Raw genomic sequence first — 24,531 nt, forward strand, 5'->3', positions numbered from 1 at the left:
AAAGAAAGCTAAATGCAATTTGAAAATTTATTTTCTCACCCCAAATGCAAACATTATAGATATGAAGAATGCTTTAAAATGACTCCAAATTAGTCCCAATTTATAGCTTTTCAGACTCGAGCAAAGAGGATGGAAGGTTATGTGGTACAAGAATCTAAGTGTTTTACATATGATGTGTGTGTATGCACACACACATACAGGTATATTTCAATCAGACAGACATATGTATTACAGGGCACATCTTGTTCGACTAGCCAAAGAATAAATCACAAACAGGCTGAGGGCTCGTGTAATTGGAAAAGCCCTTCAGGTAATTTTAATACTGTTGCCAATTAATGGTATACGGAAATGACTCGTTTTTTCTTATGTTTGAAACTATAGATATTATTGTTCCCACATATGCATACGTTTACAGTATTTTGAATATTATAGAATTGTAGTTGCAGGATTCTGGAAGACTCTGGTGATGGATTGAGGGTGACGATGGGTTTGTGTGGCTTGAGGCGGCAGCAGGAGATGAAGACAGATATGAAGACAGAACCTTTGAAAGTGGGAGTGGTAACCTGTGTTGGGAAGAATTGGTGGTTAATGATGAAGCCAAACTCCAGCAGAGAAAATCTGTGGCCTACCTTGGTTGGGTTTGTGAACGTAACAAAGGAGAGTGGCTAAGGGACCCACAGGGAGTCTCACTAAACAAAGGAAGAGACAAGTTTGTTGTAGGACTTGAGAAAAGAGTGGAGTTTAGGTAAAATTTGAAGGAAACAGTGATGTGATGGACTCAAAGCAGAGCAAGGCTGTGAGTGATATTTTATTAACATTTAGTAAGATTTTTATTAACATGATGTCTGGCCTGAAAGACAGATTCAGAGTCCTGTTTCCTTGGAACATATAAAGTTAAATGTGGAATGCTGCATCCCCAAATCCCTGAACTGAAGGTCTACACCTAGGCTGGAGATTTGACCCTCAGGCTCTGAAAATCCAGGTAAGAGCAGGTGTTCAATTCCCTCTGATAACCAAACAGCAAAAGTTCAGCAAAAATCAGTTCCCACTGATAACCAAACAGCAAAAATCATACAGATAGTATGATTTTTGAGAACAAGTTTTCTTTGCCCTATGGCGTTGGTGTTCATTAACAACAGTAGCTTTTACAGATTCCCATCAATACGAAAAGATGTAAAAGTAAAGTTGTGACTGAGTCAGCAGGAGACACTAGACGTGAAATTCTAAAGTAAGTTATCAGAGCAAGAAGCAAATCTTCAAAGGAAATGTCGTAGCCCCTTGGTGACTCTTAAAAAACCCTCACCCAAAATAGGAGATCAAAATTTCGGCATTCACATTTACATTTCTAAATTGAAACTGCATTTTTTGACTTAAACTGACCAAAGGGTTTTTATTACCTATGAGCTATCAGAAAAGTTATGGGATCGCCCAAGTTTTCATCCAGGGACAGGTGCAGATCTCCCTGGACTCCCTAGTGAAGTGTCTGTGGGGGACAAAGGTTTGCCACCTGCTTCTCTTCTTCCCTCTGTCCTGCTTGTTCTGTGTGCTGGTCTCATCCGAGCCGGTCACAGTGGGCTTGGGCACTGACGTTCACCAACTTGGCAGGAGCTTTTGCTCGTTAAATAAAATGAGGTCACGAGGTATACTTCAGACCAGGGAAGAGGGAATTAGTAGACCTAAACAGGAATGACAACTTGAAACTAAAGTAGAGAGATTTCCAGAGAAAGTGGGGAAATCGCCAAAGCAGCCTTTGGCCTTGGCCTCTGGGTCTCCCATTTGGCATAAACAACAGGCGAAGACTTTCACTGAACAGAAAATGGAGCCCCACTGACTGGCCACTGAAAACACGGGAGGCGCAGTGCGTGCCTGTTTGCTCATCTGCCATGGGAGACGCCTCTTCTCTGGGGAATATTTGCTCATCAAGGGGAAAGGCCCTGGCAGCCAGGTAGGTCCCCTCTACCCCCATCACCCCTGGTTAGGGTTAGGGCGTTGATTCAGTCCATGTGTGTGCAGCTCTGGAACAACCTTACTCCGACCTCTGGACACAGGATCCAGAAAAGCTGGTTTTGAGAGCAGGAGAGCAGAGCCGAAGTGTAGAGGTACCAGGTTTGGAGATAGAGAGACCCCCAGCTGAGTTCCTTGTGGCTTTGCAGGTCTTGGCTCCTGCCTTCCTGAGGACTGAGTTATTTTTGCCCTTGGGATCTGTTATACACCCTTTGATACACCCTTCTCTCTTTATAATCAATTTCTGTCCTCTTATCATCAGGGTGCAGAGGTTACTTTTCAGTGGCTTTGAGGCATTGTGCCAAACATTTCAAAGATTACATTTTTTTTATTTAGTTGCTGTATCTTTTGGCACACCCACCACGATCAGCTAGATGTGCTGAGATACTTTGGCATTTCCTAATTTCCAGCATATTCTCTTTCTGGTCCTCCATAGTGAGAGCTGGCTCTCTTCCCTTACAGGTATCTGCTAATGTTGGAAGTTCAGCTGATACAGAGGAAGAGAGCCGTGCCAAGAACCAGAGGGAGAGGCTAGGACCAAGAGAGCAGCTCTCTACTCCAAGGGCTTCAGCTCTGCCCTAGTTCTGGTCAAACAGGATTAATACTGTTAACCATTAGGATCCTAAAAGGAATGTCATAGTTAAAAATAAGTATTCACTATTTTCAATGACTTTTGTTGAAGGAATAAAGGAGATGATGATATTAAACAACAATCAGCCTTTTTCTTCTCATATATTGCTCAGCTCCCATGCATTCAGAATGACATCATTGATTAGATTTTTGTTGCAACACTCTGGGCCCATCCACGCCAGGCAAGCTTGCAATGTGGGGAAAGCTGACTTTTTGTGCAATGGTCTCTACAGCTTTGCACTCCATTCCCTTCTCCCTGCCAGGTGCCCAACGCCCCTCTGCTGTTCTCTGGGTTTAGAACCCTAGCACCCTTCTCCTGGGATGACTCCGACTCATTCTTGAGCTTATTTCTCATTTTGTTCAGGATGATTTCCTTGGCCCCTTCAGGATTGTATACCGATAGCATCCTTGCTGTCCCCATCACCTGTGTGGTAACAGCTTGTACAGATCCACCTGGGGGTGTGTGTTTTATTCACTGTTATATCCCCAGATCTAACCCATCACTGGCAAACAGTAGGTTCTTAATAGATCTGTCTGATGGATGGTCTGGCTGAATGAATGAATGAACGCCCAGTTTGCTGGTGACTCTGAAAAACGGGAAAAAAAATAATGATTTTACTCCAACACGAGCAGCTTAATGTTACCCGTCAGGAATCCTTGAAATACAATACAAACTTGTTCCCATCGCCTACAGGGCCCTGCATCCTTCTCTCACCTGTGGGACCACTCCCTTTATGTGCCAGGATACCCACACTGGCCTTCTCTGTTCCTCCAACTCATCACTTTTCCTCGTACTTCAAGGTCTTTGTCCTTGTTGCTTCCTCTGCTCTGGAGTTTGGTAAAGCTGCTGTTTCCTTCTTTAGGTGTAAACTCAAATCTTAGAGTGTTTCTCTTAGATCATTTCTCCTTAGAGCATTTCCTTCCCCCTTCTCAAAATAAAGTATCTCCCCCATCCGTCTCGCTCCTGTTTTCTTCTTTGCCGTTATCCCACTCTGTAAGTTTATCTGTTCATTGCTTCATTATCTTCTTCCACTGATAAAAATAGCTTCAAGTCTGTCTTGTTCCAGGCTACACTCTGAGTACTTTGTTCGTTGCAGGATCTAGTATTTGATGATTAATATTGATTACATGTTTGATGAGTTAATGAATAAGAGAATAATCTTAGAGATAAATTGTTTAATCCCAAAGAAAGAATGTTAGTGATGGCATTTCAGGCATTTTTGTGGAAAAAAAATTTGGAGAGTGTTCTTTCCAATTTGTTTATACTAGGCAATGCTAAGTTCCTCTTTTTTTTTTTTTACATAATTCAAAAGTAATTAGATTTCAAAACTCAGTTACTTGCTCAAAGTACTTACTCTGGGACACATATTTTCTGACTATTGTTTAGGATTCCATTTATTACAAGGGTTCTACAAAAACTCTGTTAGGTAACGAGGTCCTCCAAAGAGCTTTACCTATTCTCAGGAAATAATAGAGAATAAAGGATTTGTCCTAGTTTTTGTATCAGGTGTGTTGTCCTTACTTCTTCTCAAGTTTATGTTGACCGTAACCATCCTTTCCTTCCTTAGGGCTGATTTCTGTCCATCTCCATTTTTTTCACTATAATTATAGAGTTGCTGGAGGAAGTGCTTAATTTCAAATAGCCTGTTTTAGAACCTAACAGGGATGACAAGAAGAACAAGCAGAATGGTGAGGCAGCTGGAGGGAGTTCAGCGAGAGCGGTCCCAGGTGAGATCCGCTTCACCTCTTCCAAATAGGCTGCAGGCCACCAGGCCTGGCTGACGTAGTGGGACAGTTCCTATGACTTTAACTACCGGTCATTGATTCTTATCTCAATTTCCGCCCTCTCCCTCCGCTTTTGATTTGCAAAGTCTGTGTCACATTTCGAAGTGTTGTCACATTCTTTTCTTTCATATAATGCTCCCCACTACCCAAATTTTTCAATTTATATAATCTGAATTTCTTTCTGTTGTTTGCTTTTTCTTTTCTTTCTTTTGCTAAAGCTTTATTGATTTTATACTTTGGATTCCAAATTCTTCCTATCAGGGAGTTTCCAACAATTCTGTTCACAGTGTAACGCTGTCTGCGCTGCGTGCTGGATAAACAGCAGCTACTTAGCACGGTGTGCGGGGCGCCTCGGGCACGTCTGTAAGGTCCCCTAAGAGAGCCAAAGGGACTGGCCCCAGTGCACGTTGTCTGAGAGCCCTCGGATGTTAGTTTATTTCCTGTGATTCCTCCTACCTCGGGAGAGTCAGTGCCCGGGATATGCTCGAAGTTTGTCTTCACCATTCTCTGCATCTTACTCATTTTTCTATTTTTTAAATTGTTTTTTTTTCCCTAATTACGAGATCGATACATCCTCAGTGTGGAACACAGAAAGGTAGTAAGAATAAAGGTCGCCCACAATGTCACCAAAGGTGCAGACATTTTATGCGTTTTCTCCGCGTATGACGATATCCTCTGAATCTCATGCTGCATTTTTCACACACCCGAGACCTCTCTGAATCCAAACAGTGTAAAAGTTTAGGTCGTTTTCACCAAGTTCACACGGAAATCAAAGACTCCCGGGGGTAGGAAGCTAGCACCTGGCGAACGAGCCTGGGCACCCGGGCTCTCTGCAGGAGGCTGCGGTCTATGAACCGCGCCCGGCTCCGCAACCGCCTAAGGTGAAGAGCCAAGAGCGCGCGAGCCGGGAGGGCGGGGCGGAGCTTCCCCTGATTGCGAGTAGGAGGGGCAGCTACAGAGCTGTCACCAATCAGAGCCCGGCTTTGTTTTCTCTTGCCGACCAATGAGGGAGTTTTGCTGGAGAGGCTGTCTTCAAGTCTGCGACGCCTACCCCTTTCGCAGCCTATCAGCAGGCGTCTCTTATAAAGCGTCCGCCGCGCTCGCGCCTCGCGGGCGGTGCGGCCCCGCCCCCCCGAGGGCGGGGGCCGAGAGGGTTTCTCGCTGGTCCGGAGGTGGGGGCCGGGCTCCCGCTGGGCTCGTGCGTCCTGCGCCCGCCGCGGCGGTGCGAGCCCGCCGGCGCCGGTTTGTCCTCTGCGGCGGCGGCGGTCGCTGCCTCCTAGCCTCGGGCCCGGCTGCAGGGGCCGGAGCGAGCGCCTCCCGCGGACCGCGGCCGCCCAGAGCAGGTAAGGGGCGTCGCGGGCTGCCGCGCGGTCCGAGTCCGCGCTCGCTGCGGGCGGGGGTCCGCTCCCCTCGCCGCTCCTGCCGCCGGCCGTGCCGAGCCGGCCGCGCTCCCGCCGGCCTCGAGGCGCCTCCGCCCGGGAGCCCGCGGCGTCGGCGGCACCTTGCGGCGCGGTGGGGGCGGGGCCGGCGGGGGAGGGGCGGGCGCGCGGGCGGGACCCGGGACCCGGGGGTGGAGGAGCGGGCGGCGGCGCCGAACCCGGGCGGGCGCGGGCAGGTGGAGCGGGACTGCGGACCGGGTCAGAGCCGGGCTCCGAGGGCCGGGGGCTGCCGGTGAGGAGCGCTGAGCTGGCGGCGGATCTTCCCTCGGCAAGAGAGACGTCTTCGCTCGGGTCGGGCCGTGGCACGTTTGTTGGAGACGGCGCTTGGCTGTGCGGTGTGCATGTTAGCCTTATTTACTTATTTAGCTATTTTTTAAATTAAAAGCAGCCTTTCTCGTGAACTTGTTTGGGGCTTTTTCTCCAGCGCCAGGTACACCGGCCGCGCAGCTCACCTTTGGGCCCGGGCGGGGGCCGTGCGGTAGGACGGGGTCGTTCCTGGGGATGCTGCTGCGCGGGTGTGCAGGGTCGAGGGGTGGGACCTGTCCCTGTCACTCTGCCGTGGTGGGCGTAGAATTGTGATTCTTTTTTCTTATGTTAAAGAACAGCGTTCAAATAAAAAAAAAAAGCCTCTCTAAACACGGCCCCTGGACTGTATGTAGGCTGTAGGGATGCACCTGCTACTCACGCAGTAGTACTTCGCGGAGAAATCCTGGGCAGCTAATTCCATGATTTGATTTACTTATAAAGAAGCACCTAGCATTGCTGGTACCTTGCCTTTGATATGCTGAATATACCACTTGTTCACAAGCGAATGTTGGAAGTCACTGAGTTTTAGCAGTAATGTCACTGTTGTTGGCCCTTGGAGAGCGTTCTCTCTGTCCAGGTCCATTCTGATTCTACAGAACAGGATTTTTTTTTCCGTTTAGGTCTTTTGGTTGAGAATCTCGTTGCACTGTGTCAATTGCAGCATGCCATCTCTATTCTCCTGAAGTAGGCCGCACACCATGCCCATTTTACAGGTGCACGAGCTGAAAGCCCTAGGTATGAAAGGAATTCTACCCCAGTCACTTGACTCCTACTTCATTTTATACCTGTAATGGATTTAATCCAAGATCTGGGTAAGGTTCCCACCATCAGGCAAGCTTTTGCATACCAGTTTGATCACATGTACACCAATCAGGGATGGAGATGGTTGTTTTCAAGTAAAGAGATTTTATCTCTGAGGTTTTTTTTTTTTTTTTCCTCCGCCTAGGTTACTAAGGATAGTTTGAATTTCATCAGAAAGGTAATTTTCCACACAGGCAAAACAAAACGAACAAAACTTGGCGATATGTGAAAATCACTGTGTTAAATTTTGGGAGGCTTTCCAAATGAGAGAACCGTATTTATGTTTGCATCTCTGGCTTAGCAGTGGACTGTGGTACAATTGAATTGAATTGAAATTGAAATAATTAATTGAAATGGAAATAATTAATATGCTTAAGGTAAATGCAAATGAAGTGTAATGTATTTTGGTCATGACTTACAACTTTGTTTTGGGAAATCTTTACTGTAAATTTATAGAAGGGTTGAAAAATAATTTCTTAATTAGAATAACTCAAGCAAGGGATTTCGGGGGGTTAGTGTAGACCGGATTAAATGGATAGTTGGGAGCAACCTCTTGCATGATGTCAAGGCTTAGGGAACTAAAGAATTGTTAAGTTGTGTTAAATTTAGTTATCAGAAACATGAAAATGGCTTATGAATTACTGAATGGAACTGTTCTAATCATGAAGTTATCTCTTGTTTTGTGTCTAATACATCTGTTGCATGGTACATATACATTTTGACATAACTTATTTGTGAAACACATAAGGCATCTCTTACACAAGGCTGTCAGTCTGTCCCTGCGTTTATTTACCTATTTATGCTTTAGTGCCTTTACTTAACATTCTCTCTCCAAATTAAAGTTTGTAGCACCCAAACAGAAATTTCCATAAAGAAATTTTTATCATCTGCTCATTTGTAAAGAAAATGAGTCTTTTCTTCTGATGAGCCCAGCCCTCCTTCACTGTGGGACACTGGAAACAGATTTTGGCTGTTTGTAAAGTTTTTGCCTATGTTACTTGAGGCTTTTGCCCTACTCCCAACCTCCCCTGGTTTTCAGGATTTCTGTGGATTTTTCTTTTTTTTCTTTTTTTAATTAATTACGATATTACCTGACTTCCACTAGATGGTGCACTGGATGCTGCTTTTTGGAGATTTCAAACAGATTTTTTTTTTTTCTTATTATAAACATTTCACTGACAAAGATACAAATAAATGTACAGCAGCTGTTTCTCCAGTAATTGCAGTTCAGACAATTGCAATGAATGACTTAATGTGAGTTTTAGTAGGTTATTTGGAAGGAAAGGGGAGCTTAATTTAAAATGAAGGCAATTGTTAGTACGAGCATACCTTATTTTATTGTGCTTCACTTTGAAGATATTGCATTGTTTTTACAAAACCATTTGTACATTGTTTGTTGATGGTCTGTGGCAACCCTGTGTGGAACAAGTCTATTGGTGCCATTTTCCCAACAGCATGTGCTCACTTTGTGTCTCTCTGCCACATTTTGGTAATTCTTGCAATATTTTAAGCTTTTTCATTATTTTGTCTGCTATGGTGGTCTGTGATCAGTGATCTTTGATGTTACCATTGTAATTGTTTTGGGGTGCCATGAACTGTGCCCATATAAAATATCGAACTTAATTGATAACTGTGTGTGTTGTGTGTTCTGACTACTCCACCCATCAGTTGTTGCCTATCTCTCTCCTTCTCCTCAGCCTCCCTATTTCCTGAAACACAACAATATTGCTGTTAGGCCAGTTAGTAACCCTACAATGTCCTCTAAGTGTTGAAGTGAAGAGTTGCATGTCTCTCACTTTCAATCAAAAGCTAAAAATGATTAAGCTTAGTGAGGAAGGCATGTCCAAAGCTGAAGTAGGCTGAATGCTAGGGCCCTTGTGCCAAAAGTTAGCCAAGTCATGAGTGTAAAGGAAAAGTTTTTGAAGGAAATGAAAAGTGCTACTCCAGTGAACCCATGAATGACAACAGGGCAAAACAGACTTACTGCTGATATGACAAAAGTCTTAGTGATCTGAACAGAAGATCAAACCAGCCATGACATTCCCTTAAGCCAAAGTGTGATCCAGAACAAGGCCCTGACTCTCTTCAATTCTGCGAAGACTGAGAGAGGAGAGGAAGCATTAGAAAAAGAGTTTGAAGCCAGCAGAGGTTGTTCATGAAGTTTAAAAGTGCAATGTGAAGCAGCAGGTGCTGATGGAGAAGCTGTAGCAAGTTATCCGGAAGATCTAGCTAAGATCATTGATGAAGGTGCTCATGCTAAATAACAGATTTTCAATGTAGACGAAACAGCCTTCTATTGGAAGAAGATGTCATCTAGGACTTTCATAGCTAGAAAGGAGAGGTCAGTGTTTGGCTTCAAAGAACAGGCTGACTTTCTTGTTAGGGGCTAATGCAGCTGAAGACTTTAAGTTGAAGCCAATGCTCATTTACCATTTGAAAATTTTAGAGCCCTTGAGATTGATGCTGAATCTACTCTGCATGTGCTCTATAAATGGAACAACAAAGCCTGTATGACAGCACATCTCATTACAGCATGATTTACTAAATATTTTAAGTCCACTGTTGAGACCTGCTGCTCAGAAAAAATGATTCCGTTTAAAGAATTACTGCACATTGATAATACACCTAGTCACCCAAGAGCTCTGATGGAGATGTACAAGGAGATCAATATTTTTGTTCATATCTACCAACACAGCATCCATTCTGTGGCCCATGGATCAAAGAGTAATTTTGACTTTCAAGTCTTATTATTTAAGAAATACATTTTGTAAGCCTGTACCTGCCATAGACAGTGGATCCTCTGATAGATCTGGGCAAAGTAAATTGAAAACCTTCTAGAAAGAATTCACTATTCTAGATGTCATTAAGAACATTCATGATTCATGGGAGGAGGTCAAAGTATCAACACCAACAGGAAATTGGAAGAAGTTGATTCCAGCGCTCATGCATGTCTTTTGACGGGTTCAGGACTTCAGTGAAGGAAGTAACTGCAGATGTGGTGGGACTAGCAAGAGAACTATTAATAGAATTACAAGTGGAGCCTGAAGATGTGACTGAGTTGCTGTTATCTCATAATAAAATTTGAGTGGATGAGTAGTTGCTTCTTATGGGTAGCAAAAAAAGTGGTTTCTTGAGATGGAAGCTCCTCCTGGAGAAGATACTGTGAATATTGTTGAAATGACAACCAAGGATTTAGAATATTCCGTAACCTTAGTTAATAAAGCAGTGGGAAGGTTTGAGAGAATTGATTCTGATTTTGAAAGAAGTTCTACTGTGGATAAAATGCTACTGAAGAGCATCGCATGCTGCAGAGAAATCTTTCGTGAAAGAACGAGTCAATCAATGTGGCACACTTCATTGTTGTCTTACTTTGAGATATTGCCACAGCCACCCCAACCTTCAGCACCCACCACCCTGATCAGTCAGCAGCCATCAACGTTGAGGCAAGACCCTCCACCAGCAAAAAGATTAGGGCTCACTGAAGGCTCAGGTGATTGTTAGCATTTTTTAAAAATAATAAAGCATTTTAAAATTGATGTATGTACAGTGTTTTTAAAAAATATATAATGCTATTGCACACATAATAGATTGCAGTATAGTGTAAACATAACTTTATGTGCACTGGGAAACCAAAACATTCATGTGACATTGTGATATTCGTTTTACTGAGGTGGTCTGGAACCTAACCAGCAATATCTCTGAGATATGCCTGTAAATTCAAACATAACTTCTACTACAAAGCTCTTCTGGATCTACAAGGCAGGAACCCATAGCAGAATGTAGATTTATTGGTCCTTATTTGTATATAGTTGAACTTTTCTTTTTTAATGGCTTGTGTTTTGTGAAAATCTTATGTGAACTGGAACTGCAATATTTGAGCACGGTCTTATGCTTTGCTTTCTTGGATTACTGATTCTTTAAAAGAAGTGGGTAAATGTAGCAAGATTATTCACTAACTACTATTATGAACAGATGCTTAAGGAGAAAAAAATTTTCTGACATGTGTAAGTTTTTTTCTTGAAAAGTCATTTAATCTATTCTTTTTAGGAGCACATTATTATATTGCCATACTTATGAAAGACGGGGGTATGCTTTTCTCTCTGATAATACGAGCTATTAGGCAGGCTTGCTTGTTACTGACTGTTACAGAAGGGAGATGAAAAAACATAACTTGCTTTGATAAAAAGCAATACCCATTTTTAGGTGTAAAAGTGGCAGTGTTAGTGGAGCATAAAGACGAGCTGGGATGATTACATTTTGCAAGATGTTTTGAAGAAAACACTGGACTTTTAAAAGGAAGGGTAGAAATCTAAATGAGAAAGTCTTTAAGTGGTTATAGTGGGTGTTTATTTCACTTACACCACATGGGTGGGGAAGAGAGCAATGGTAATTTGTTTTTTGGAACCACTAGCTGGTTCTCAGGGGATTTGATTTGATGGCGATTTGGGAGAGGGAAATTAAATAGGGCCCAGCTCTTCTTGTATGGTCATTCTTGGCAGCACTGCCAGCCCTTGGGTGAGTGAGGGCATCGAAAGGTGGGTGGTTGTAAGTAGCCAGGCAGATTAAAAGGCTGCCCTCATGCAAAGGTCTCTTCACCTTTGACAGCCACAATCAGGTCATAAAGCATTTTAAGGCAGGTTTATGGCTCTCCTGTGGTCCATACTTGGGCTAGGTACTTCTTAATCTTCACATTTATGTTTTCAATTTTTGAAATAAGTAGAATCCTGAACTTTATAAAATTAATGACTTGGGTATGCAAGTGAGTACCTTCAAAGAGTTACTTGGTTTATAGATTTCAAGTGATGGTCGGTGGTAGAATATGCTTATCTCTCATATTCTTTCTTTTATCTCATTAACAACAACGAAAAGGCCTTATTAGAAATAGGCAAACTTGAATGCATGTAGAGGTGTACTGCTCAAGTTGAGAACTTGAGTTGGGGAAAAAGCTTTGCAAAGAGAAGTGTCTGGGAGGATGTTGTAACAGGCAGGTGTAGGTAAGGCAGGGAGACAGTAGCCCCTCTTGCTGTAGTGGACAGTGTAAGAGGCTCTGATGTGTCATTAGGTGTTGATTAGCTTCATTTGTGATACAGACATCCTTTTTGAAAGACAGTTCCTCTATAGTTGTACTTAAAGCAGTTTGAGTCTTGAGAATCAAGTATTTCTGAGGGTTGTAACTTCTTTTTTGGCAATTGGAAATTTGTTGAAGTGATGTAGTAAAAATTTGGAGTTGAGCCCAGGCTAAAAAGGATTATGGAGTTACAGCCCAAGATTTATAAAGCTTTTGCTGCTGATATTCAAAATATTTTTTTTCTCTTCCTATTATGGCTTCTGATTTAACTTCTGAAGAGTCAGTTCAGACCTGTGTACTCTTTGCATGTTTTGAATTTAGCTCAGTTCCCTGTAAGGCCCATCAGAATATGCTTTTTGTACATGGTATAATCAGGGTACGGATTAGGCGTTTTGTCAGGTTTGGGAGAGAGATGGTGGGCAGTGGGCAGTGAGCACATGAATTACATTATTTTGATGTAGTTATATTCATTTTAAATAGAAAAATTTTATATTTTGGAATTTCCAAGATGATGATCATTTCATTTTTAACAATTAAGTTTAGTCTGAAAAGTTTAGACCAGTGGTTCTCAATCTGTAGCAAGCCTTGAAATCACGTGGAGGGCTGTTGAACCTTCTTGGCTGCCCTGCAGCCCAGAGGTCTGGGGTGGGTTCTGACAATTTGCATTTGTAATGAATTCCTAGGTAGTGGTCTTGTCAGTTGGTCCTACCCTTTGCAAACCACTGAGCAGATCCTAGGAGGAAAGTAGGTGTGCTGTTCACACAGGCTTTGATGTTTGAAAGATCTGGATTTGAATCCCTCCTCTGCTGCTTGCTAGTTCTTTGACTTCAGGCAATTTCTTAACCTCTGTGTTTTCATCTCTAAAGTGGAAATAATGAATATTAAGTGAGCGTGAATGTGTAGAAGCTCATAGAACCATGCCTGGCAGATTGCAAGCAGGTTGGCTTTTAATCATAAAAAATCACTTGGTGTATAAAATAAGAAGTAGTATCCTGAATCTTATGAAAATTGAGGTAAGGACAGAACAATTTTTATTTATCCTCATTTCCTAGCACTGTGCTGGGGAAAAAAAATACAAGTACTCTGTTGCTATTTAATGACTGGAGGTAAAGTTTGTGGATCCTAGTAATTTTCCAGAAACATTTTTTTAGAGACAGATTATTCATATAGGTGGTGCCTTCCTCTGTCTCCCCAAAAAGGTAGAATTCTTTGATCACAGCGTGTTGGACTCTCACAATAATCCTTATTGTCTACACTTTATATAACAGGAGTTTTAAAGTTTGTTCCTGGGAGTTAAATTACAGGAAGTACCTGAAAGTCCTCTTGAGAATACACTCTTGCCTGTAGTGTGACAGCTTTGTATTTGATGACCTTGAATGCAGTTCTTAAGCATCTCTTCCCCCAGCTTGCTGAATGCCTGGTTAATTTTCTCACTGCAGATCTGGGGCAGCCCCCCTTCTCTTTGGGGTGATCCTCTGAAAAGTAGAACCCCTCTCTCCATTACTCTCACAGTCACTCATTTTATTTCCTTTGTAGCGGTTACCACACTCTTATCATCATCTTATTTGTTTATTTTTATTGTTTCCTTCACTAGAATGTAAGCTCTATGAGGGCAAGGACCTGACCTTTGCTCCTGGATCCCCAACATGGGGCCCACTGCTTGGTGTGCAGGGGCTGAATCCTACTGGTTGAGTGAAGGAATGTGTGACACGGGCCCCTCCCTCTCCAAGTCAGGTGCTCAGACTTGAGTTAATGCTTAGTTCATGGCACATTACTGTGATTGTCTCCCACGCTTTATTTTATTGTATCTTTTCCTTTGTCATCTGTCCACATTCCTGGTCTGCCTTGCCCCCATGGGACCCTCCCTCCGTGTGTGCATAATTTCATCAGGCACTGCCACATTGTTATCCTAGGTGGCTGTGCTGGTTGACACTCTCACTAGCTGTTGCTCCCCTCGTTCTTGCTGGCACTTGATATTTTCTGACCTTATAATTTTTTCCAATCTGATGCAACAGATGGAACAACAGGCACAAAGCGATATGTTAGTGTTCTTATTTGCAATTCTCTGATTAATGCAGTTGAGTATCCTATCATGTGCTGTGTGTGTTTCCACTTTGGTGAGTTGGGCATTTATGTATTTTTTGCTCTTTTTCGATTAGAGAAAAGGAGAGCTTTTTCTCTCTCCTTTTTTTCTGCCCTAATTTACAGGAGCTTTTTGTTTGTTTGTTTTTGCTTTTGGTATATTCTGGATGTTAATCTCCTGTAGGATTTTATTTTTCTTTAATTTTTCTTTTAGCGGCAAGGACAAGGTCTCATTCTTTTGCCCAGGCCAGTGTGCAGTGGCCAGATCATAGCTCACTGCAGCCTTGAACTCCGGGACTCCAGCGATCCTCCTGCCTCAGCCTCCCGAACTGCTGCAACTACAGGCATGGGCCACCGTGCCCGGCTCCTCTTGTTGGATTTTAAATGGTCCAAATATCTTTTCTTAGTTTTGTTACCTGTCACAATTTTTCTTCAATGTAGAACAGAATCTTAATTGTGTTATGATCCATCCATTTTTTTACCTTCTGGGTTTTGTTTAGGAAACATTCTCCATTCCTAGTTAACAAGGATACATTTCTACATTTTCTTCTATGGCAAACCAACTTCCCCTAGTCTCATTTACTAAATCACCTAGTGTCTGTGCCGCTACCTCTATCGTGTTCAAGGTCCACACACACGCACTCCCACCTACTCCTAACTACTCCTACCTACTCCTACGTCCCTATTTTTAGGCTCCTTGCTCTGTTTCTGATCAGTTTGCTCCTGTTCTAATTCCACACTGGTTTTTATTTTTATTACTACCACTTTTTTATATGTGTATTGATATCTAGAAGGGTGAGTTCTTCCTGTTTTCTTTTTTAAAAATATTTAAGCTGGTAGTTTTCAACCCTGGCTGTATATTAGAGTTAACTACGTAGTTTTTAAAAAACATATGTCCCATTTACCACAGATGAACTGGATTGTGATCTCTAGGGAGTGGAGTCCAGCAATTATGCTTTTTAAAACCTCCTCTGGTGATACTCATGTATAGCCAGGGTTGAAACCACTTATTAGTGATATTTATGTTTTTTTCAATGGAGTTAAATTTTTTTTCCATAACGATCGTGTCACCTTTGTGAGGTTAATTCCCAGGTATTTCAGCTTTTGTTTCTATTATGAATCCCAGTTTTTTCTATTGTATTCTCTATTGTATTTTCTCCTGGTGTAGGGTTATCCTATGCATACACAGACACACCAGTTTATATATATACAGTCATGTATCACTTACCGACAGGATACATTCTGAGCAGTGGGTCGTTAGGTGATTTTGTCGTTGTGCGAACATCACAGAATGTACTTAGACAAACCTAAGTGGTACAGCCTAGTACATACCTAGGCTACATGGCATAGCCTGTTGCTTCCAGGCTACACACCTGCACAGCCGGTTACTACAGTGAATCTTGTAGGGAGTTGTAACACAGTGGTAAGTATTTGTATATCTAAACATACCTAGACATAGAAGAAGTATAGCAAAAATGCAGATAAAAGATAAAAAATGGCACACCTATATAGGGCACTGACCATGCATGGAGCTTGCAGGACTGGAAGTTTCTCTTTGTGAGTCAGTGATTTGAGTTGTGAGTGAATGTCAAGGCCTAGGACATTACTGTACACTACTGTAGTCTTTCAACACTGTGCACTTAGGCTACACTAAGTCTCTTTGAAAAATATTTTTCTTTCTTCAATAATAAATTAACCTTAGCTTACTGTAACTTTTTTTGCTTTATGAACTTTTGTTTTTTAAGTTTTTCAATATTTTGTAATAACACTTAGCTTAAAGCACAAGTACATTATATAGTTGTATAAAAATATTTTTTCTTTATATTCTTCTATGAGCTTTTTTCTATTTTTAAAATTTTTAATATTTTTCTTTTTGAACTGTTTTTGTTAAAAACTAAGACACAAACGCATTAGTCTCGGCCTATACAGGGCCAGGATCATCAAAATCACTGTATTTCACCTCCACATCTTGTCCCACTCGCAAGGTCTTCAGGGACAGTAACAGGCATGGAGCTGTCATCTCCTGTGATAACAGTGCCTTCTTCTGGATTGTCTCCTGAAGGACCTGCCTGGGGCCGTTTTACAGTTAACTTTTTTTTTTTTTAAATAAGTGGAAGGAGTACACTCTAAATAAGAATAAAAAGTATGGTATAGCAAATACATAAACCAGTAATGTAGTCATTTATTATCATTATCAACTATCATGTACTTTAGGTAATTGTATGTGCTACACTTTCATATGACTGGCAGCGCAGGTTTGTTATACCAGCATCACCACAAATACATGAATACTAGTTTGTGCTACGACATTAGGACATATCTGATGTCACTAGGTGGTAGGAATTTTTTAGCTCCATTATAATCTTATGGGACCACTGTCACATATGTGGTTTGTCATTGACTGAAATGCTGTTGTGTGGAGCATGACTATATTTTTAATATCTTTTGTAGGTAACCTTGCTGGACTCTTACTGTTTTTAATGGCTAGCTTTTCTTTCAGGTGTTCTACATAGATGATTATTTCATCTTTAAATAATGGATATTTGTCTTTTTTTTTGCAGTTCTTATTTTATCTTTTGTATTTCCTTGTCTGATATATTTGCCTAGATTTGTGGTAATATGTTGAGGAGTGTTAGGAATAGTGGCCTCTTGATCTTGTTCCCAACTTTAAAGGGAATTCACCTTTAGTATCTCCTTTAATTGGGAGATTTTTCTTTTCTTTTTTTAAAAATTGTTGTGACTTCATGGGCGTGGACAAAGTTGAGAAATGAGCACAGAATCCTCTTTCTGGTTTTGGTGAGTAAACTGTCATAGATGGGATATCACTCTTTACCCTGACAAGTTACAGTTTTATATAGTGAGGTTTTTAAATTAGATATTTGAATTATTAGGCTTTTCTAAGGTCAGGTATGCCTAATGACTGTTTAGTTGAAAGCCATCATGTGTTTTGGAAAATAAGTGGAAATTATTATGCATCTTAAACTGTGTGAATTAAAACAATTATTGAAATATAATATATACCTAGAAGAATGCATATATCCTAAATGTATAGGTTATCAAATTTTCACAAACGAAATGTGTAGCCAGCACTCAAGTGAGGAAGCAGAATGGTAACAGGACCCCAGAAGTGCGCTCATGCCTTTGTGACAGGGTGGAGTCATAGCAGTGGTTTCTGCAGCTTGTATTGATGTAATGAAATCATACAGTATATAGAGTTTTTTGTGTCTGACTCTTTCCCCCAACATTGCATTTGTGAGGTTCATCTCTAAAGTTGTGAGTATTGTGGAGTTTATACTTATCTGTACATAATTTTAAGACTTAAAAATGTGGGTGGTTTATCTGAAAAATGTTTGCCCTAGTTCTATCAACCTATAAGTTCTCTCTCCTTGGTGGGCCACTGTAGTACATGGCATGTTTCGCTAGGAAATAGGAAAGTACTTAGAACGTTGTTTTGTAATTATTTATGTTTGTGTCTTCTTTTAGATTATCAGATACTTATGCAGACATTGCTTTGTTAGTTTTCTATACTGGGTACCTGGTGTGTTCTCAATAGATGGTAACAATTTTGTAGATGCCCAGTAGTTCTGCAGAATTTACATTCCCTGTGAGGTTGGCTTGTTAATATACCTTTAATATTTCTCCAGTTTGCTTTTGGTGAGAGTTCCCAATTGAAATGATGTAGGTTTGATTGTTTCCTCCCTAGTTAATGTTCCTGGCTGAATCATCCTCTCCCAAGGAGCTACTCTTCCTGGTCTCACCAGCATCAGCTGTTATATTAATTATTGTATTGGGCACACCTGGGAGCCCATTTCCTTTACATTTTGCATATTTAGCATTTGCTAGTGTATGTTATTATTAGATGCAAGCTAAGTTTATATAAGCAGTTGTTCATTATAATATTTTAATACCTGAAAAATTAGAAAAAACCTAAATGTGTAGCAGTAGGCATTTCTTCTTCTTGTCTACAGGAATAGTTCGTATAGGGTGGCAAAAGATTACAAAATCATGCAATCAGGATAATCCTAATTTTGTAATAAAGAATGAATTTATTTTTATGTAAAACTCTGAGCTGTTCATGTCCTGTTGATTCGTATCTGTTTGTGTGTGAATGGTCAAATGAAAATAGTTCAAATAATATCAGTAATAGGCGTTAAGATTCTAGGTGAACTACTTCGTTGCTATGTTAATCTGTTTTCTCCTAAAATTTCGTAATAACATATGGTCATTTTTTATGATAAGAAAACAGTAAATAAAATGATGCCTGCATAGTAATCTGGGGTGGGAAGGTAAGATTGGCCATGAATTGAAGGTGGGGAATGAGTACATGGAGGTTCCTTATAGTATTATACTGTTCTCTCCAGTTTAGTATATGCTTGAAATATTCCCTAATAAAAAGTATTTTAAAAAAAGGCAAAAAAGGCTATAATTTGTGAGTGGGGCCACTTAGTAGAGAATTTGGACATTAATACAAGGCAGCCTTTTATTTTGTTTTTGCTCTATGAGAAACTGATAACTACTCTTAACAGCTTTTTATGTACCATATCTGTCAATGGTAGAGATTTATTTAGAAATAAATACTTTGGCCTTTGTGGGAGGAATGAAATCATTACATATTGGCTGGCTTGTTGTAGTAACTTCCCTGCTTTTGTCCCTGCCCCTGAAACCTTTTCTTCACTCAGCATCCAGGGTAGCTGGGGATCTTGTCACTGATCTGTTCAGAACCTGTGGTTGCTTGCTGTTTCACTTAGAGTCAAAGGCAAGGTCTCTGCAGTGGCTCACTCCCTTAGACACGGGCCTTGTGATTGTGTGCCCTTGGCCACAAACATGGGGAGAAATGTTTGAGAGTTGAGACTGCAACTCTGAGTTCAGATTTTGAGGTTAAAGTGACTTTTGCGATAAGGATGGTTGGTGCTAAAGAGTTTACCAGCCTGGTTATAATAAGGACAGAGATTTCTTTTGCTTTGGGTGACTGTTTTTGATATTCCTGGGTTAGTTAGAGGAGGAAGGGCATGGGAAACAGTTTATCTCTAGCGTCCTTAACCCACAAGTGTGGACAGATCTGGTTAGCTGATTTTGAAACCAAACTCTCAAAACGTACACACTGAACTGAACAGGAATAAATGCTGCCAAACTCCTCTGCCCTTGGTCTCCTAATCTCCCAGCCATGGCCTAATACAAAATATTCTCATCCTAAGGCCCCTTCTCAGGATGGCTGTGGCTGGTGGTAGTTAGTGCTCTTGGTCTGTCATTGAGCTCCCACCTTTTAGTGTTTTGGTCAAAGTGAAATCAAAGAATAAGGTAATGTCTGAAAGCTCATTTGAACAAGCACAGCCTTGACCTCAGGTCCATGTTGTTGGAGATGCAGCTTTCAAACTTTTGGTTTCAGGCCCACTTCACACCCTTAAAAATTATTAAGGACCTCAAAGACCTCTTGTGCATTTCAGTTGTCTCTGTTAATAATTACCATTTTAGAAATTTAAACAGGCAATTTTAGAGTGTTAATTCATTAAAAAATAATAACCCCATTGTACATTAGCACAAATAACACATCTTTATGAAAAAATAACTATGAAAAGAATTTAGTAAAAATGGTATTTTGTGTTTTTGCAATTCTCTGTGATGTCTAGTTTAGTAGAAGTAGCTGGATTCTCATGTCTGCTTCTGTGTTTAATCTGTTGTGATTTGTTGTTTGGTTGGAATATATTAATATATATATATATTAATAAGAAAGCTCCAGCCTCAGAGAGATCTGCGGTGGGAAAGGGAGGAGTGTCGTAATGGTCTTCAGATAATCATGGACATTCTCTTTGATACTACACCAAAACTCTGCAAGTAGTGATTTCTTAAGTTTAGTTGCAGTGTAGAATCTGAAACCCTATCAGTAAACTTTTCTCACTTTGTTGCATATAAATCTGTTGGACTGTCTTATACTTGGAATCTTTTTACCCATGCATGACTTGGAAAATATTGGTTCATGGGATTATATAAATCTCCTAGATTTTGGCACATTTTATAAGACCATTAGAAAAAAAATCACCTTTGTCAAAATCAGCAGTGATCTCATCAGAAGTCTTCCCCCCCCCCCAGCTTTATGGAGGTATAATTGGTATACAAAAAAACTGCATATAATCAGTGTATATAATTTGGTGAGTTTTGCCGAATGTGTACATGCCTGTTACCATCACCACAATCCAGGCAGTAAACATGTCTGTCACCTCCACAGGTGTCCCCATGTGTGTGTGCGTGTGTGTGTTAAGAGCACTTAACATGAGATCTGCTGTCTCAACAAATTTTTAAGTACATAATACCTTCTTAATTATTTCCCAATAGGGAAAGCTGTCATGTTCTTGGTGGCAGATAAAATTTTTCCAAAAATCTAATTTTTGCTGGAAGGCTTGAATTTTATCCTCAGCAACAGATATGTTCTTTTTTTTTTTTTTTAAGCAATAGGCTTACTTCATTTTTGAGCAAGTATCTGCCAAATACCCAACTTTCAACTGGTAGTTTGTCTTTCAATTGTTATTTCATGTAAAATTGATACTCTCTGAAAAAAGCTGCCAGTTCAGCTTGTCGGTCAAATAGTTGTACCAGTTCTCTTCCTTGAGACACCTTCATACTCCAGTGCCCAGCACCACCCGGTTCGTGTGGACTTACTATTTCATCACACAGAATATCAAACAAGTTAAAAAAAAAAAGGCACACTCAAGGGTGGAGATTTCACATAATTGTTAATTTTCACTTGTTTCATCAGGGACATTCTTATATGAAACTGGTCCTTTTTTCCGGTGTGAGTTCACAGGGGTGACGACCACCTATGCAGTTGGTGCCTCTGCCTTGATTCATCCTAAGGTGCCAGCAATTTTACGCACCCTTGCTTTTATCATCTTCAGTGCTAATGTCAGTCTAGTGAAAATGACAGATGACCTCTCAGCATTATAAAGGCAGTTTTGATGTCATGGATGTCCTGCAAGGCTCGAGGGCCAGCGGGCTGTCGTGGGGAACAGTGGGCTTGCAGCATCTCTTGCCAGGGCATTTAGGGGCCAGCTCCTCGTGGATCTGTCTGCTCTGAGGTTGCCGCACTGGATCCAGCTTCCTCACTTACTCACCCCTAAAGCTGTCTTATTAGGATCAGGGAGCGACTTGGTTCAACTGTACTGTATTTTTCCAAGTGAAAGGAAGTTTAGTAACACTAGGAAAGAAAATATTTCTGAAGCAGGCAACTCCTGTATGAAGTTGTAAATTTCGCTGTCTTATCAGGGTGAATACATCCATAAACGTGCTTATATATGATCGACTTTCCTCATCTTTTGAGGTGATGATAATCACAAAGAACTTGAAGAAATGTTCAGTTCACTTACCAGGAAGTATTTGGTAACAACATCATTACTAAATAATAATAAAAAGAAACAGGCTGCCACCTGTTGTAATGCTCTTTATTTAATGCATGGTTTAACATGTTCTTCTGTTCTTTTATTTCCTGTAAATAGTAATCAGACCCTGACTTGATTCAGTTTCTGTTTTTTTGGCTAAACTGCTTCATAGACAGTGGAGTGTACTTCTAACCAGAGTCAGGTAGTTTTGGTTATCTGTCTTTTTATAGTGTTCATGATCATTGATAATTATTGCCTAGATCTATTATTTTATCAGGGGTTTGCAAAATGGTGATTTTTTTTTTTTTTTTTTTGAGACAGAGTCTCACTCTGTTGCCCCAGCTAGAGTGCTGTGGCGTCAGCCCAGCTCACAGCAACCTCAAACTCCTGGGCTCAAGTGATCCTCCTGCCACAGCCTCCCGAGTAGCTGGGACTACAGGCATGTGCCACCATGCCCGGCTAATTTTTTATATATATGTTTTAGTTCTCCATATATTTTCTTTCTATTTTTAGTAGAGAGGGGTCTCGCTCTTGCTCAGGCTGGTCTCGAACTCCTGAGCTCAAAGGATCCTCCCGCCTCGGCCTCCCAGAGTGCTAGGATTACAGGCGTGAGCCACTGCGCCTGGCCAAAATGGTGATATTTTAATTCTGTCTTCCTTATTTAGTTATTAAAATATTTTTATAAAGAGAAACTTTCCCTTATCAACTATCTGAGATCTAGTTAGTGTAGAAAAGGTAGGTTAAATGTCTGATCCTTTTTTTTTTCTTTTTTTGAAATCAGATTTCAGTGTTATGAGTTGGTCTCTTAGATTATAGAATGAGACTGTTCAGGATGAATCGATTAAATTTATCTTGGAAACACTAAATTGCACTGGTTTTTAGAAGTGAATCTAAAGGAAACTATTAATAGCAAAGTCCTTTTATTATATTCTGAAAGTAGCTTAATTCATTGGAAATAAAAAATAATGGTAGAAACATCTTGGAGCTATTAAAGGAATTGGAATTAGAATTTTTTTGAATTAAAACACATTTTTTCTTGTCTTTAGAATGATTTATTTATTGCATGTATATTGTGTATCTTGTATTCTGAGAGTAGTTTTGAAAGGCATCCTTGCCTTCAAGGTGCTTGTGATAAGGTAGATGAAAAGTTGACCTTTCTTGTTATTATGATATATGTTGTTACTGGCATTCCATGGGTAGAAAGACAAACAGAAGTTCTATTTGCTACAATATTTCCCCATCTTTAAAGTCTATAATGTTGAGAAATGGATGATAGAGGATAAAATAAGTTTTCTTTGGAGGAGAGCAGTAGGTGAGAGCGATTACTGGGAGGGCAGTCGGTGGAACTGAAGAGGTTCTCCTGGCGTGAGGGGGAGAGGGAGGGGCAGGGAGGCAGGGCCTTTTGCATCCAGGTGCAGACACTTCCGTGGCATTCCTGCTCTTGCTGACTGTGGCCGAAACAGGTCCTCCTGCTTCAGGCCAGATCTGTTTTAAACCGCTCGTCCCTCCCTGAATTCCTTCTCCTACTTTGAGTGATTGCTGAATACACAATACTTAGTGCCTAGACAACCAAAGATTATATAAATGTCTGTGTACATGTGTGCGCTCCCTGCTGGGAACCGGGTAACAGCTGGTCACGACAGCAGGAGTCCTGGTAGCTCTGGCTTTTCCTGTTTCCTCTCCTGTGCATTTCAGCACGGTGTCCTGAGGAAAGCACTTGATTCAGTCATTGATGTGCAACTCACCACCGAGATCTGTTAAATTGTTTTCGATTCAGCATCTTACACTTTATAAATGGTGACTAGAATGATTTTGGACTTGGCTTCTGTTGTCCTGAGTGCTTCTAATTTCCAGGTGGGTATAAAACTGGGTAATGAAATCCACTCTTGTTTTCGCATATGGAGCTTAAAGTATCCCTGGAAACAGACTGTGAATGACACGGTGAGACTGCTTATCAAAATAGACACTTTCCTGTCTACTGCTAATTTTGGACAATAAAAGCTTTGCAGTGCTTTAACAGATTGGGACAAGCTTGGCGTTCACAGATAAGAGCTGTCATTTATCGATCCCTTCCTGCATGCCAGACGGTGTGCTAAGCGAGCTCTCCCTAGGTGTTCGTATTTCATTCTCACAGCAGTCCTTTGAGTATTGTCACTTTTATTTTACAAATGGAAAAACCAAGTCGTGGAGAAGTTAAATAATTTGCCCTTGACTCGTGTAACTAGGAAGTGGTGAAGCCAGAGATTCAAAGCCGGGCTACCCACCCTCCGGCACATCAGAGACCAATGTGTGATTTAAATTCATATTGAAAATTTCTTTCTCTTTATTCATCTTTAATCTTTTTCTTTGGCTCTTTACCTTAATCTGGACAAGCACAAATCTTACCTACTTTGGCCATTGTCCTGACATTTTTCCACCAAAGTGTGCCCTTCATGACAGAAATTTGCCCAGAAGAAAGGGGATGAGGCTGGGCGGTAGGGTGGCAGAGAGGAAAGTGTGATGAAATTTTGTTTGATGTAATAGATTAAAAATCACTTTCTATTGTGTATAATTGACACACCAGAAAGATGTCCTTTTTTTTTTTTTTTTATGCCTATCCCTGAACCACACACTACAGCTCAGGTTGAGTCAGTCTGTAGGACTTTGTCACGATCATATGTGGAGTTTAGATGATTCACTACATTGGTATAGTGGGGTCGGATTGGGAGGAGGTCATGGACGCGGAACAGGTAGACACGGGGGAGAGCTGGGGTGAGGGGTAAGGGTGGGGGGCGAGGGTGGATTTAGTACAGCTCTGGGCAGTGTGGTGGGGAAGATTTGATGACTGGGTATTGGGACGCTTCTATCTCTACCTTCTGTTTCTTCTTGGTTTCTGCCACTGGTTTTTCTTCATGTTCCGGCCCCTTAGTTGTGGGAGTGTCTTCAGTCCTTGGCCCACTTATTCACCACCCTCCCACCCCCAGTTGTACCTTTACAGTTGCTTTCAGCTGTCATTTCGATATGAGTGACTTCCACACCACCTCTGGTTTTAATGAGCTGAAGTTCC

At 41.1% G+C, this 24,531-nt stretch overlaps 1 protein-coding gene across 1 annotated transcript in view; it reads left to right on the top strand.

Annotated features, from left to right (window-relative positions):
- The first annotated feature begins 5,577 nt into the window (after positions 1-5,577).
- Positions 5,578-24,531, top strand: part of MPP7 (MAGUK p55 scaffold protein 7) — a 210,289-nt gene continuing 191,335 nt past the window's right edge. Inside the window, exon 1 of the mRNA XM_045533134.1 lies at positions 5,578-5,762. The gene's annotated coding sequence lies outside the window, so the exon portion shown is untranslated. The remainder of the gene's footprint in view (positions 5,763-24,531) is intronic.

Source organism: Lemur catta, chromosome 1, assembly GCF_020740605.2.
Source record: "Lemur catta isolate mLemCat1 chromosome 1, mLemCat1.pri, whole genome shotgun sequence".
In the NCBI taxonomy this organism is placed as follows: domain Eukaryota; kingdom Metazoa; phylum Chordata; class Mammalia; order Primates; family Lemuridae; genus Lemur; species Lemur catta.